We start from the raw sequence: 14,710 nt of genomic DNA on the forward strand, positions 1-14,710 counted from the left end.
CCGACTGATCCACCCAGGCGCCCCTGCCATGAACACATCTGACTGAGCCATCCTAGCTCACACATTTGTGTCCTGGATAAAAGAATGTCAGTGAAAATGAGAATCTAGCCTTTTCAGCTACTGTACAGTAAGTCAATCATTACTTTCTTGCATTGTCCATAAGAATGAGGATTTCCTTTATCACAGAAAATGCTTCAGATGCTAGGCATGCAAAACCAACAACAAAGGTCCTTTGTAAATGAAGTCCATGAAGTAATGGATCCAGCACAGGAGAGAGGTGAAGAGAATTTTCTGGAAAACAACAAGAAGGGTGAGGATGATGGATATATGTCCAACCTTAGAGAAAAACCAGGCAAACTGAAGCAGATGAGGTAAGACTTGAAGTTCTGGCAGGAATTTTCCAAAATTCCTATGACAATAAATAGCTTATTTGACAAGTTTGACTTCCTGGAAACTAGGACTGAGAAGTGAAGATTATGGGAATAATTTAGGCCAAGACTGTAAGAAAACTAAATTAACAAAATAATAAAGGGCAATTAACTCCACAGAACACCAGCCAAAAAGTTGTACAAGAAAGGAAATCTAGCAGAAAGTCTCAACTTGGTTCTGAATTAAACAGTATATGCATAACTATGATAGTTAAAAACTCTGAATACTGATTTCAATTTACATGTTGAAAACTGGGTTTGTTTGATGGGAAGAGTAGACATGTATCTGTGAGAGGGACATCAGAGTATGAGAGGGATTTAAAAGAGCTACATCTTCAGTTTCTATAGAAGGAATACACAGTACACAATATCTAAAATTTAGAAAGATATTCAAAATAAGTTATTTTGGAACCGGGCTAACCACCAGAGAAGACACTTGATGGCATCCACTTGGAGAGCAGAGAACCGTGGGGGGAAGGGACAGACAGGAGACTGCAGTTTAACACCTTCTATTATTGCCTTTTGATTTACTTTTAATTGATTTTTGATTTTTAAAGCATTTCTAAGAATTACTTTGAGAGAACGGCACACTTAATCTGTAAAAAAATAAAAATCTGTAACTATGGAGAGTGTAGTACTTACTGCTGATGACATTACAAATTACATTATTTAAAAAACTATATGTCAAAACATAGCAAAAACTATAAAGATTTTTATATGCTTTGATTCAGTAATTTCATTCATGATAATTTATCATAAGGAAACAATTCAAAATAGCAAAATACTGTTCATTATAGTGTTATCTATAATAACAACAAATATAAAATATATGTCCAAGAAGAAAGGATTTATAAATTATGGTAAGCTTAAGGACATAAAGGATTTGTAATTAAAATTTGTAATTATAAGTGCCATGTAGAAACATAGGAAATTGTGTGTGATATATAGCCAAATTAAAAATCATATGTACAATGCAATGGCTACTATTTAAAACTATGTTGCACATGGGGAAAGAACAGAAAGGATAAGTAAAGCAAGACTAAAAAGCAAAATTAAAATAAAGTAGATATGCAAATTAAAAAAAACCAACAACAACAGATTGTTTAGCCACCACTATAAAGACAATGTGCAAACTGGGCAGTGTTTGCAATACTTTAGGGAAAAAAAGCTGTCATCCATATGTGAGTTTTTGCCACGTGACAAAACACCCCAAAATTTAGCAATTTAAGACAAGAAAAAATTAGCTCATGATTCTGAGATTGGAATTTTGGGGGTTTTGGTTCTTTTGCTTTTTTCTGGGTTCATTCATGCTGCCGAGTCTAAGACAGGCTAAGCAATGATGGCTCATCTCTGCTGCATATGGACTTTCATTCTCCAACAAGGTCTTCACGACTGGTCCACATGGTAGCTAAGTAGGATTCAAAGAAACTGAGAGAAGCATGCAAAATCTTTCGAGGCCTCAACTTGGAACTGGTACAAGGTCACTTCTGCTGCATTCTATTGACCAAAACAGGTCCCAAGCCTAACCTTCATAAAAACCAAGTGGGGAAATGGATGCTAACTTTAGAGAAGGAGAGAAATGTGTCCATTTAGAAATGGACACAACCATTGCCACCAACCATAACTCTTAATACATGAAAAAGGTTTTTTTTTAAAGACAGAAAACAAAAAGCTAACAACTTTCCATAAAAATAGCTTGACGATATGATCATATAGCTCACTGAAAAGTAAACAGAAAACCCATTAAACATGAAAAACTAATGTCATAATAAGATAAATCCAAATCAAACTATATGGGGATACCATCATTTTGTTTATCAGTGTAGTAAAATTCCAAAAGGTCAAGAATATACTCTGTTGGTGAAGCTGTGGAGAAAAGAGCATTTCCATACATTATAGGTGAAAATGCAGAATAGTGGAAAAGAATTTGCCACTATACAGCCAAGTTGAATATGCATTTATTCTTTGACCCAGAAATCTCACTTCTAAGAATCTATCCCAAAAATACAATGGCAGGGGTGCCTGGGTGGCTCAGCCAGTTGAGTGTCTGGCTCTTGATTTAAGTTCAGGTCATAATCTCACGGTTTGTGAGATGGAGCCCCATGTCAGGCTCTGTGCTGAGTGTGGAGCCTGCTTGGGATTCTCTCTCTTCTCTCTCTATCCCTCCCCCTGCTCTGCCTCTCTCTCTCTTTCTGTCTCTCTCAATAAATAAATAAACATTTAAGAAAAATATAATGGCAAAAATATGGGCAAAATTATGCACAAGGCTATTTATTAAAGCACAATTTGTAATAACTAAAGATTGGAAGCAAACACATGGTAATTAATATAGCACTAGCTGAATAAATGATAGTAAATCCACATAATGGAATATAATGCAACTGTTAAAAAAAAGAGATAACACTATAGGCAGTTATAATCTCCAGAATTTAATGTTAAGTGGGAAAAAAAGTCATGCTAACATGTATCTAACAAGTCATATGAATATATATTTGTTTCGTTTCAAAAGAGAATGAGAGGATAAATCATACAATTAGTAAAATCTTTGTCTATGAAGGAGAGAGGAACATGGTTGGGGAACCCATGATAGAAGTTAGACTTACCTTGAATATACTTGCTTTGTAGATGTATTTTGAACCCATTAAATATTATATAATTATAAGGTAAAAAGATATTAAAATAAAAAAACTGCAATCCTCAAAATTCAGAAGTAAAACCAAACTTACCATATATTTACTTAGTTTCTGACTTACCTAACAAAGAAAAATAATTTCAATTAATGAAAAACAGAGATCTCCCTGCCCTTCCTGAGTGGAATTACCTTAAAAGAGTAATCTTTTAATGTTTATTTATTTTTGAGAGAGAGAGAGACAGAGCACGAGCAGGGGAGGAGCAGAGAGAGAAGGAAACACAGAATCTGAAACAGGCTCCAGGCTCTGAGCTGTCAGCACAGAGCCGGATGCGGGGCTCGAACTCACAAACCATGAGATCATGACCTGAGCCGAAGCCGGATGCTCAACCGACTGAGCCACCCAGGCGCCCCCAAAGAGTAATCTTTTAAAAGGGAATCTTTACTTTTTTAGCAAAAAGAGCTGCAGATAAAACAAGCAGACAAACACTTATATATATAATTGGTTAAAGCAACTATTTATAAATGTTAAATACATAAAAAGGAAACACAAAATTAAGAAATCAATGCAGTTAATTAGAACTCCATAATGAAATCTTATTATAAACTCACGATTTACTTTCTCTTAAAAAATGATATTTGGGGCACCTGGGTGGCTCAGTCAGTTAAGCATCTGACTCTTCAGTTCAGGTCATGATCTCACCAGTTCAAGCCCCTCATTGGGCTCTGCACTAACAATACAGAACCTGCTTGGGATTCTCTCCCTCCCTCTCTCTCTGCCCCTCCCCCAGTCTCTCTCTCTCTCATAATAAGTAAACTTAAAAAAAATGATATTCATAAGCTTGTCAACTAAAAACAGAGAAAGGCCTAGAAACAACAAGCAACCACTGGTTAAAACCAATGAGCAAACAGAAAAGACCCTAGCTTGCTTTCCTTCTTTTCTTTCTTTTTTTCTTTTTTCTTTTCTTTTCTTTTTTTTTTTTTTTTTGTCAATCACAAAATACCTTTTTGTGATTTGAAGCAATGGTTAGTTCCAGGTTTGGCAAAGGACATGTTAAAGATGATCCTGGTCATCAGGTCATACCTGATAGCTAAGAACCTATCAAAGACAACTTTGATAAGATTATTTTGGGGATGATTCCCAAAAAACGGGGTTATATCCAATGGATGGAGGGCCAAACTTGATAAGATCTGAGACAAAGATGGACAATGTGTGTATCAACAAAGATGAAAACTTCAGTGGATTGATGATAATCAAACAGGTTAAAAATTCACAATTCAGGGGCTCTTGGGTGGCTCAGTGGGTTAATAAGCATCCGACTCTTGATTTCAGCTCAGGTCATGATCTAGAGCCCCTCATGGGGTTTGGTGCTGACAATGAGGAACCTACTTGAGACTTTCTGTCTCCTTCTCCCTCTGGCCCTCCCCCACCCAATAAGTAAACTTTAATAAAATAAATTCAAAAAATCCACAAGTTCAAATGATATTTAAAATAAATTAGTCACTTTGGATGATGGTAGATAACTACTTCATTACTTAGAAAGTGGTAAATAAAGGGAAACAACCAAGCATTTAGCCTGTCTCTCATAAAAAAAAAAGAAAAACAAATACTCAATTTAACAAAATACTTGACTGCTAATCTCAAGACAGAGGGAAACCAAACATTTTGTGTCTCCAGATGAAAGATACAACACCACATCAAAGTGTTTTTACCCAAAGCAACAAGTCTGAATCAGATCAAGATATATAAAATCTGGTTTTCAACAAACAAATTGCAAGAACAAAAATTAGTAGGAGAGGTAAACTACAGATTAGAAGATACTAAGAAGACATATCAAAATACATGCAATGCATTCACTTTATTTGGATACTGGTTTAAACAAAAAGTTGTAACCAAGCTTTTATAAAATTGGGAAAATTTGAACACAGACTGGGTAATATTAATAGGGTACTTCTCATCTTTTTTTCAATATAATACTGTGGTATGTTTAAAAGGGAATCTTTACTTTTTTAGCAATATATGCTTATGTGTTTACAGATAAAAATATATAATATCTAATTTTTTTTTCAAAACAGTGCTATTTTGAGTTATAAGAGTAGGTGGTGATGCAGCAAGGTCACAGTCAAGAACAAGATCAAGTTAACATACCATTTGTAAGATGCATTTACCCATCCCCAAAGGGGACAAATGCTGGTAATGTTTTGTAAATTTTCTTCTCAAAATATATCCTATGAAGAAATGATTGAAATGAAATTTAGGGGGCACCTGGGTGGCTCAGTTAAGAGTCTGACTTTGGCTCAGGTCATGATCCTGTGGTTTATGAGTTCAAGCCCTGCTTTGAACTTATAAGTTCTTATGAGTCCTTATGAGTTCTGCGCTGACAGAGCCCCTCTCTGCTCCTGCTCTCTCTCTCTTTCTCTCCTTCTCCTTCAAAAACAAATAAACATTAAAAAATTTTTAAAAGAAATGTAGGATTGTTTTTCATTCAGTATATTAAAAATCAATGGTATAAACCAAAGAGAATTTTTGATGCATTATATCTCATTCAATTAACAATTCAAACTAAGTAAAATTTTGTCTCTCTTATTCCATTGTTCCTGCCTTTTTTATTCACTTTTTCTTTTCTTTTTATTTATTTTTTTTTTTGCATTTACTCTCCTCTACTCTTTTATCGTATTATTTACTTTTCTGTTCCCCACTTCTTTCTTTATCAGATAAACTTGCCTATAAGGGAACTCCATTGTGGAAGTGCTTTATGAATGTCTAAGGTGAGCACAAACTTCAAAAAGTTGGAACTGTTAGCTGTAAAATTCCAGTATAACCGTATCTTGCTGTATAGTTTTTCCATAGTTATCTACTGATGTATGTATAAAGATTTAATCATAACAGTAACACCAGAGTTCTCACATGGTCCAACTGTTAAATAACTCAGCATAATAAATTTAGCTGTTTTCACATGAACCACTGATGCGCAAAAATAATTTCCTGCTAATCAGTAATAATGACTATATACCCAGTGAGTCACCGTTACACTTTAAGAAGAAGACTGTGCTAATGCGTGAATAATTATTGACCTGATTAAGTGTCCAATCTTGCTCTTGGAAAAAAAAAGTGCACATCATTTAACAATTCAGCTCTATATTGTCTGTGCGATAAAAGCAGGAGGTAATTTGGATAACTAATGCACCAGCTCAATTCCGTGAGGCAGTTCCCAAAAGTAGATGATTTCCATCTCCCTTAAACATTTCAGGAACTTACATTTTTCTCTGCCTTGTGTCCTTAATATGCTGTCAACTATTTTCTAATTTTTTTTTCCTTAGAGGCAAAGGGAAAAAAGAATTAGAGAAAATGAAGTAGATGATAGGGTTTTATCTATCTCCCAGTTAAGAGGGCTTGGGGTTCAGAGAAAGAGCTATTACTAGTTAGCACACAGAACATTCCTCTGCAAGGCCACTTTTTAATGCTGTTAGAAAAGCAGACGTCTTTGGGGAATGAGAAATGCGCATGATTCCATATATTTAGCAAAGGCCAAGTCAGCGTGGGATGAAGAGCTAAGAGCTACTATTTGTCAGGTGACAGTTGTCTTTGATCAAATTCTTACTTTTCCCATTAAATACAAAGATTATCTCACATTAAGTACAAAGAGAGCAGTTTTGCTGTCCAGAAATGTCTTGACATTGTAAATCAGGTCAGCGGCGTAAAGCAGAAAAGGAGAGTGCAAGCTGGAAAGGATACAGTGCTCCTTCATTTATGAATGAGTGTGGTGAGATCATGAATGCTACATTATTCACAGCTGGATAAATATACTAGGTCAGAAAAACTTTCTGGAAAATTAAAATCAGAAATAGTCTGAATCCTGGGGCTTTTGGTTGGCTCCATCGGTTAAGCATCCAACTCTTGATTTCAGCTCAGGTCATGACCGTTCATGGGTTCTAGCCCTGTGCGTGGCTCTGCATTGACAGCACTGAGCAGGCTTGGGATTCTCTCTCTCTCTCTCTCTCTCTCTCTCTCTCTCTCTCTCTCCCCCCCACCCCTTTCTTTGCCCCTCACCTGCTCACACGTGTGCACACTCTCACTTCCTCTCTCTCTCTCTCTCTCACAAAAATAAATACATAACCTTAAAAAATATAGTTTGAATCGTGCAGCAAATCTGTTGAGACACCACCATAAGAAGACTCACTACATACCACTATTTAAACATTTTTGCTCTACTGAGAGAAGAGGAATTAGTCCACAATCAAGTTAAGGGATATGGACAACAAAGCAATGTCTTTTTCTTCAAAAGAGGCATTTGCTACCCACAATGATACTGTTCATCACCCAAACTACATCAGAGCTAAACAAGATATAAAGTATCCCTGCAACTGTCATTTCAAAACAATTTCAGTGATCCTGATGAGTGATCCAAGGGCCTTTGAGGAATAACTGAAAACAGATTGCAACTCTGAGAAGGGCAGAATATTTTCACTGAATGCAGCATTTGGGCATAATAAAAAATAGAGAACAGAAAACCTTGAGCCGTCTCTTTTTTGGAGATGTTATTCTTGTATCAGTTTTGCCCACTTCCAACCATTTACTTTAATTTTAAGGAAAATGTGAAGCTACCTCAGAGGCACGTTGAAACAACAGAGTAATATTGAGTTTTGGTCTCATGAGGCAAGTATATCTATAAGTCTGCCCCTCAATATTAACTCCAGGCTTTAACCATTGAACCTTTCAACTTCTTATTTACTGAATGGTATTCTCTCGTCTCGTGCCATAAAAATATGGATTCCCCACTGTACCACACTAACGAGTCACTGAGAAGGATGCACCCACTTCAGACTATAAATAATACCTCTATATTATATCACCAAATAATAATTGTTCTTCATTCTCATGACTTTAGGTCATTAATAAAATGAGTATGTAATGATCATTATGCTCTATTTAGAAAGGTAAAGCAGTATATAATACACTTTAGAATGACTTCTATCCCAAATGGCTAAAACATAAAGCTATAATGAATAAGGATAATTTGTGTTATCAAGAAAGTTTGCTGGCCAGAAACCATTTACATTCCATTATACTGTATAAAGTACTGCTACAGCAGCATAATAATATTTATCAAAATGTTTATTTCAATATAGATTTTTCCAACTCTAAAGAGACCCAATATGGTATTTCTTTCTCTGAAATAGACTTATCCATATTTGACTGGATTTACATCAGGCAGAAGGATTCAGAAAGGTGCAGACAAAATGTTAGATGAAAATAGTGTGATGTTTATGCCCACAGAGATAAAGTTTATGTTTCTCTTGGATTTATTCAGCATGGCAGAATGGGTATTGTTTTTGAGTTGTGCAGATTCTAGCAGTTTTCCCCTACCTTGATTCTGAATTCCTCTTTTCAGGGATTTCACGTCAAGAGACCCGACATAGGTATCCTGCTCTCTTGCCCAGTTAAGCCTCTTGATTCACTATCCTTCATCTCATCTCTGAAATAAAAATCTATTCCCCTTACTGGCATTGCATTAACATTTTTATTTCTTTGAATTTGAGTCACTGACTTGATGAGATTTGCCCCCATGATGCTGCAGAGAAATAAGGGGGTTCTTTGTATCTCTCTTTCTGAAGGCCAGAGTAACTATGAGACTTCACTGCAATTACACTTTTGCAGGGGCTAGCCATGTTGAGTATATGGTCTAGAGCAGGGAAGGGGGGGAAGTATGTTTGTGAAAAAAAACCCTTTGATTGCATTTATGATTGTCTAGAGTGGGGTATCTGCTTGTCATCATAGGTCAAGATCTTTATAAAAAATTGAACACTTTGCTCTACCTATTTCAGTAAAAAAAAGTTTTGTGAAATTGAAAATCAAAGAAATAGTGACATTTACAATATGCTTTAGGGGCCCCTGGTTGGCTCTGTCAGTTAAGCATCTGTCTTGATTTTCGCTCAGGTCATGATCTCAGTTCATCAGATCAGGCCCCACGTCCTGCTCTGAGCTGACAGCGTGAGCCTAATAGGGATTCTCTCTCTCTCTCTCTCTCTCTCTCTCTCTCTCTCTGTCTCTCCCCCACTCATGCTCACATGCTCTCTCTCTCTCAAAACAAATAAATAAACATTTAAAAATATATGTTTTAAAAAACTCACTAGAAAAACTGAATTGGTTAAATGAAAGGGAGAAAAATAAAAATATCATACCAGAAAACCTAAGCTCAAGAAAATCCTACAGTGGAATGAGAACATCCCTGTCTACCAAAAGAAAGAAAAGGAAACAACCAGTTGTTGCATAATTCTGATCGTCAAACTTTAGAAAGTTTATCAAATTATTGGGAGAAACTAAGTTTCCTTATGTAGGAAATATGAAAGGAAACAGTAGTTGACTAATTTATTCTCTGTACCAACACAGTTTGTTTTATTTTGTTTTTTGAAAATCTGTAACTGGGACAGAGGGAAATATGAGAGGGTGTGTTTCTCAAATGTATACTGCTGACTAAGACAGAGATGTCTGACTTTTTGCTTTAATCTATACGACAATATTTCTTTAATATGAAGTATTGCTGAATATCTCTTTGGCTTCTGTAGTATTTTCCAGACTGTGTGTATTTTCTCCATAAAAAGCAAAATTAGCACAAAGATACAAATTAATGAGAATAAGTTCACTGATATAATAGCGAAAATTTTCTCTTTTTCTATCACAGGCTTTTGCCTTTGGTCATTGTGATTGGCACATCCAATTCTACAAGAAGAAAAAAGGAGATAAAAGTTAGGTTTATAACTTCAATGAGGCTCTCTTCAAAGATTTAGTGGGAAGAAGATTAGAAACAGGCCTAGTTGAGCTTTACCATACACCGTAGATTTCTATTTTCCATTTTTTTCATAGCTTCCTACTATCCAATTCATCAAATATTTATGGAACACCCACACATGATTGGCTCAGACAGTGTTAGGAGATAAGGGACTGAAAAGAAATATGTAGAATGGTTTCTTCCCAAGATAACCTTAAATTCTTGTTAGAGAAATAACACAGGGTGCTCTGGTGGCTCAATCGGTTAGGCATCTGACTCTTGATTTCGTCTCAGGTCATGATCTCATGGTTCATGAGATCAAGCCCTGAGTCAGATTCCTTGCTGACAGTGCAGAGCCTGCTTGGGATTCTTATGCTTCCTCTCTCTCTCTCTCCCCCTCCCCAGCCCTCACGCTCTCTTCCTGTCTCTCTCTCAAAATAAATAAATAACACTAAAAAAAAAAAAAGAAAAGAAAGAACACATAGAGATTTTTTTATTTTACATAGGTAACTTTTAGACATCAAATGATCAAGGTCATGAGTGAAAAATACAAAAAGAAAAAATGAGATTAGAAAAGAATGGTCTATAGAAGACTTATAACTTGGACCAGACCTTTAAATAAAATCGGTAATCTAGGCCAGGGAAGCAACTTCAGCCAAAACAAGAAGAAAAAATAAGTCTGAGACTATTGTTGGAGATAGAGACCTGTATATAAGAGAACTGGAGAGCTGACAACATGAGATAAACATGGATGATGACAATTAACAGTAAATAGAAGACTAATGATATACAGTGAGCAAAGAATGTAGTCTACATGTGTCCTGAGTTTCATAAAATTACATACTTTATAGTTAAATGACATCATGTAAATTTTTACATTATAAACTGAGACGTTGTTTTGTTTCCACATCTATGAGAGTCTGAGGAAATTGCAGAGGTAAATTTTATTTCCTCTCCACACTAACTGGCAGAGTGAGTCAGAAACCCTGGCAAGCTCTGAGGGCAAGACATGTTTTACTTTTGCTTGAAAACATTAGCAGCTATTAAAATAATTCTCTTCATTTCATCTGTTATACAATAGACAGGAAACGCATGGAAGAAAAACACACATACCCAGGATCCATTAGTCCTTTCACAGCTGGGGAGAAATGAAACCTTGCTTTATCAAAGTAATTGGGTTATTATGTGAGACTAACTTCATTCCAGACCCCCTTTCTTTCTATGGAGGATACGTAAGTGATCAGTGTGTCATATTTCCACCTCACTACACTCCTTTTAAGAATATTTCTTTCATACCTCAGTAGATGATACATATATTTTTCAGCTTAAGCTTATCATAAGCTTGTTAATCATTCAATTATTATGTAAGGGCATGTCAGGTGCTCTTATAAGTACTAGAAATAAATGATAAAATAAAGACTAAGGTCCCAGCCATTGTGGAGCATACATTCCAGTGAAGGAAGACAGCAAAAAATAAGAGACAAAAAGTAGACATGATGATTTCAGGCTACGGTCAATGCTATAAAGGAAATAAACAAGGTCACATGACAGAGAGTGAAGGGAAAAGGATGAGGCCTTCCCTTGAACAGAGAGGTCATAGAAGTGATCCCTGAAGAGGTACTCTTGAGTTTAGCTGGAAAGATGTAAGGAAGGAAACAGTAGATAGAAGAGTTCGATGAAGAGCATTCAGGCAAACAGAACTGTAAATGTGTCAGTCCTGAAGTACCTACAAATAACCCAGTGTGTTAAGGGAACAGAAAGGGGGCAGTGTAGCTTGGCTGCAGGTGGTAAGGGGGAGAAGGTAGAATAAGCTTGGAAGTCGAGGGGGGACCCCACTGTGGAGAATTTTGTAGGGTCGGGAATTGGGAAGAGTGGATCAGGCAAGAAGTTGAGGACTGGGGGGGAGAAAAGGAAAATGGTCCTCTCACAGAGTTAAAAACAAATCTTCTAAAACATTATTGTCTTGACAAAAAATGTACTCTTTAGTTTGCCAGTTTCTCAAACAGAGAATTTTACTTTGAATTAGCTATTTGAAGCTGTGAGAAGCCAAGACAAAGTGAATTGAAATTTCACTTTCCCTTTGTCTTGGACGTTTTCCAAGAACGTATATACAAAGGAAATCTAGTAGAAAACTAGAAAACTTCCAAACTATTAGTCAATAAAATTAGACACGTGTTTATTAATCCCTTACTGTCTATGTCACTATTCCAGGCGTGCCAGAATTACAAAAGAAGGCAGAAATCATGGCTCCTGCCCTCAGGGAACTTAACCTATCTGAGAAAACCTGCATAAATGCAAACACTAGGGTGTAGTCCTATCACAAATATCTAAATCAGCAGAAGGGATTGGAGCATAAGTTATACCCTTCATTTTTTTAAAAGTTGTAGAATGATATAAAAACCACTGTGAGGTGTATTCATCCAAGGATATTGTATGACGTAGTTGAGGCAAAGCCTGGTTATAAAAGGGGAAGGAAGTGGATTTCTAAACAAGGGATAACATTCACAAAGTTGGAATTGAATACTGGATTTCCAGAGGGAGAGTAAGACTGCAAATGAATGTTTATCTGTACCTAAGGAGAAAGATTAAGAATAATTAGGCAAGGAAGGAAGATATAACAGAATTTCTGTAAAACCAGACTAAGCTATTTGTATGTCTCCAAGAGTTGGCAGAAAATGATTAAACTTTTAATCAGTAGGCAATAAAATGGAATTTTTTTTGGTAACACACAACAACAAAAATAGCAAACACATGCAGTGTTTCTCATATGAAAGGTACTTTAAATAAGTCTCCTTAAAATCCTTATAGCAACTCTCTGAGGTAGATAATTGATTTCAGGTAACAGACAACAATATTGAGGCATGTACTGTTACCTAACTTTCCCATTGTCACCATATAATCTCTCATAAAACCAGACAATGAAACTCACAGAGTATGTCTCACAGCCCAGTTTTTTTTACGTCATCAAAGATTACACATTGTACCTATTCTATGAGCAAATATGGCAAAACAAAAAGGGACCAGGGACAAAGCCCAGGTAGAAGGGTTTGGTACCTATGAGCTGGAAGCCAATATCTCAGTGCTAACAGTGAGAATGAGGAGGAAGGTATAAATCCAAGAGCTCTTGTAAAGGATGATTGTCCAAGCTTTCAGAAAATATGCATATAACCAAGGAAAAAAGGAATAACATCAAAAGAACTCAGGAAGTGGGGAGGGTAATAGTGTAGTTGGCACGAATATAGAAATTGGAGAAGAGGATTAATTACTGGTAAAAAAAGGATAGTTGTCTGGACATAGAGTTTAAGGAGATACAAGAACTTCACCGGGAAGGTACTCACAGGCAATTGTAAAGCACATAGAGAATCAGTTTATATCTTCATGCCAAGTTGACTTCAAGTCAAAGTAACTTTTCTACCACTGTCTTTCTTAGTTTTAGATTTGACTGCAAAAACTGAGATCCAGAGAAGATTCTGGTTTAATTGCAGATGAATAACTGTAGCAGCTGTGTCTAAGACTAGTCATTCTCAGAGGTGAGGGGGTCACGCTCCACAGTTAACTTGACATTTTGTTTAAACTGAGCTGCCCATCTGCTCTTCCAGACTAATGGAGCTGCGGTTCACAAAAAGAGAATATCTTTGTCACCTATGACTACATTTGGGAAGTAGACATACAAGAAATGACGGATGACTTTACTTCAGCAAAGTGCAGAGTAGAAGTGGGAGAGAACAAAGGTGAGAGAGTGAGGCAAGTTTATCAGGCACTGAGAAAAAAATCCAGCTTTCCTTTAATTAATTCTTTGCTTCTTTACTGTTTCACCCTCTTGTCTTAGAGGTGAACCTATTGTGACTTTCCATCTCACTTTTATTTTAATACCAATGTACCACAGTAATGATGCATAAAGCAGCCACATATTAAATTTTCCTATTCTTCTCTCTCAGAAGACCCATGGCAACAGATGTTAATTGGTGCAGATGTGGCCTACACCCACAGGTGTATGAAAATCATTTATTTTTCAAGATAACCAGCTTGCTTATGAACTTTTCACCATCTTTCCTTTCCTTCTCACAGACAGAAAAAAAATAGGGCATGACAGAAACTTAATTGTACATTAGCTCTGAAGAACAAATCAGTTTAAACTTCTTTGATGTGGCAGAATTCCCATAAAAACAATATTACAATATGGAGTCAGAGAAAAGTATCCTTCCGCCTCAAGCCCCAGAGGCCATTTGTTCCACACTTCATGAAGAAAACCAAGTAGAATAAATCTTGAACAGCCATCCCAGTTTCATTTTAGTAAATCACCAATCTGAAAATAATAATTTGAATAAAGAATCATGGCACAAACCTAAGAAGATCTCATTTATTGATGTAGGACTGCAGTAACCCATATACTCTGGGGCCAATGTTTAATCTGTTACCAAATTTTAAGATAGGTATTTATATAAGAGAAAAGGCAGAACCTTGCCCCACATGTGATATATGTAATAATTTCCTTCCCTGCCTAATAATAACATATCACGTTTGTACAATGCAAATGAAATCTATAAAAACGTGGACTCACAGGTTGTTTTTTAAACTCTATAGCAAGAAGGAGAATAGCGAACTCCTATCCACAATTCTCAAGTCAGTTCGTTGTTTTTTTCCCCCAAATAATTCAGGAGAATAATGTTTGAAAATCTTTCAGTTTCACAAAGGCTTATTTGATTTTCTATTAGCTCCATAGATAAGCCAGCCATCAAAATAAAATGTACAAAAACATCAAGGTATTATTTTTATACCTAAAGAGACTACTAACTATACAGTTCTATGAAACATATTCAACAGACAAGTGTTTCCTTTTGTACTGACTTGCAATAAATTTGGCATTTCTTTTCTGAAACAGC

General features: G+C 36.0%; 1 long non-coding RNA gene across 2 annotated transcripts in view; it reads right to left on the reverse strand.

The window, feature by feature from the left end:
* Nucleotides 1-14,710, reverse strand: part of LOC132683772 (uncharacterized) — a 330,738-nt gene that overhangs the window by 194,095 nt on the left and 121,933 nt on the right. The gene's annotated exons all lie outside the window — the stretch shown is intronic.

The sequence above is a fragment of the Panthera onca genome, chromosome C2 (assembly GCF_046562875.1).
Source record: "Panthera onca isolate mPanOnc1 chromosome C2, mPanOnc1 haplotype 2, whole genome shotgun sequence".
Lineage (NCBI taxonomy): Eukaryota > Metazoa > Chordata > Mammalia > Carnivora > Felidae > Panthera > Panthera onca.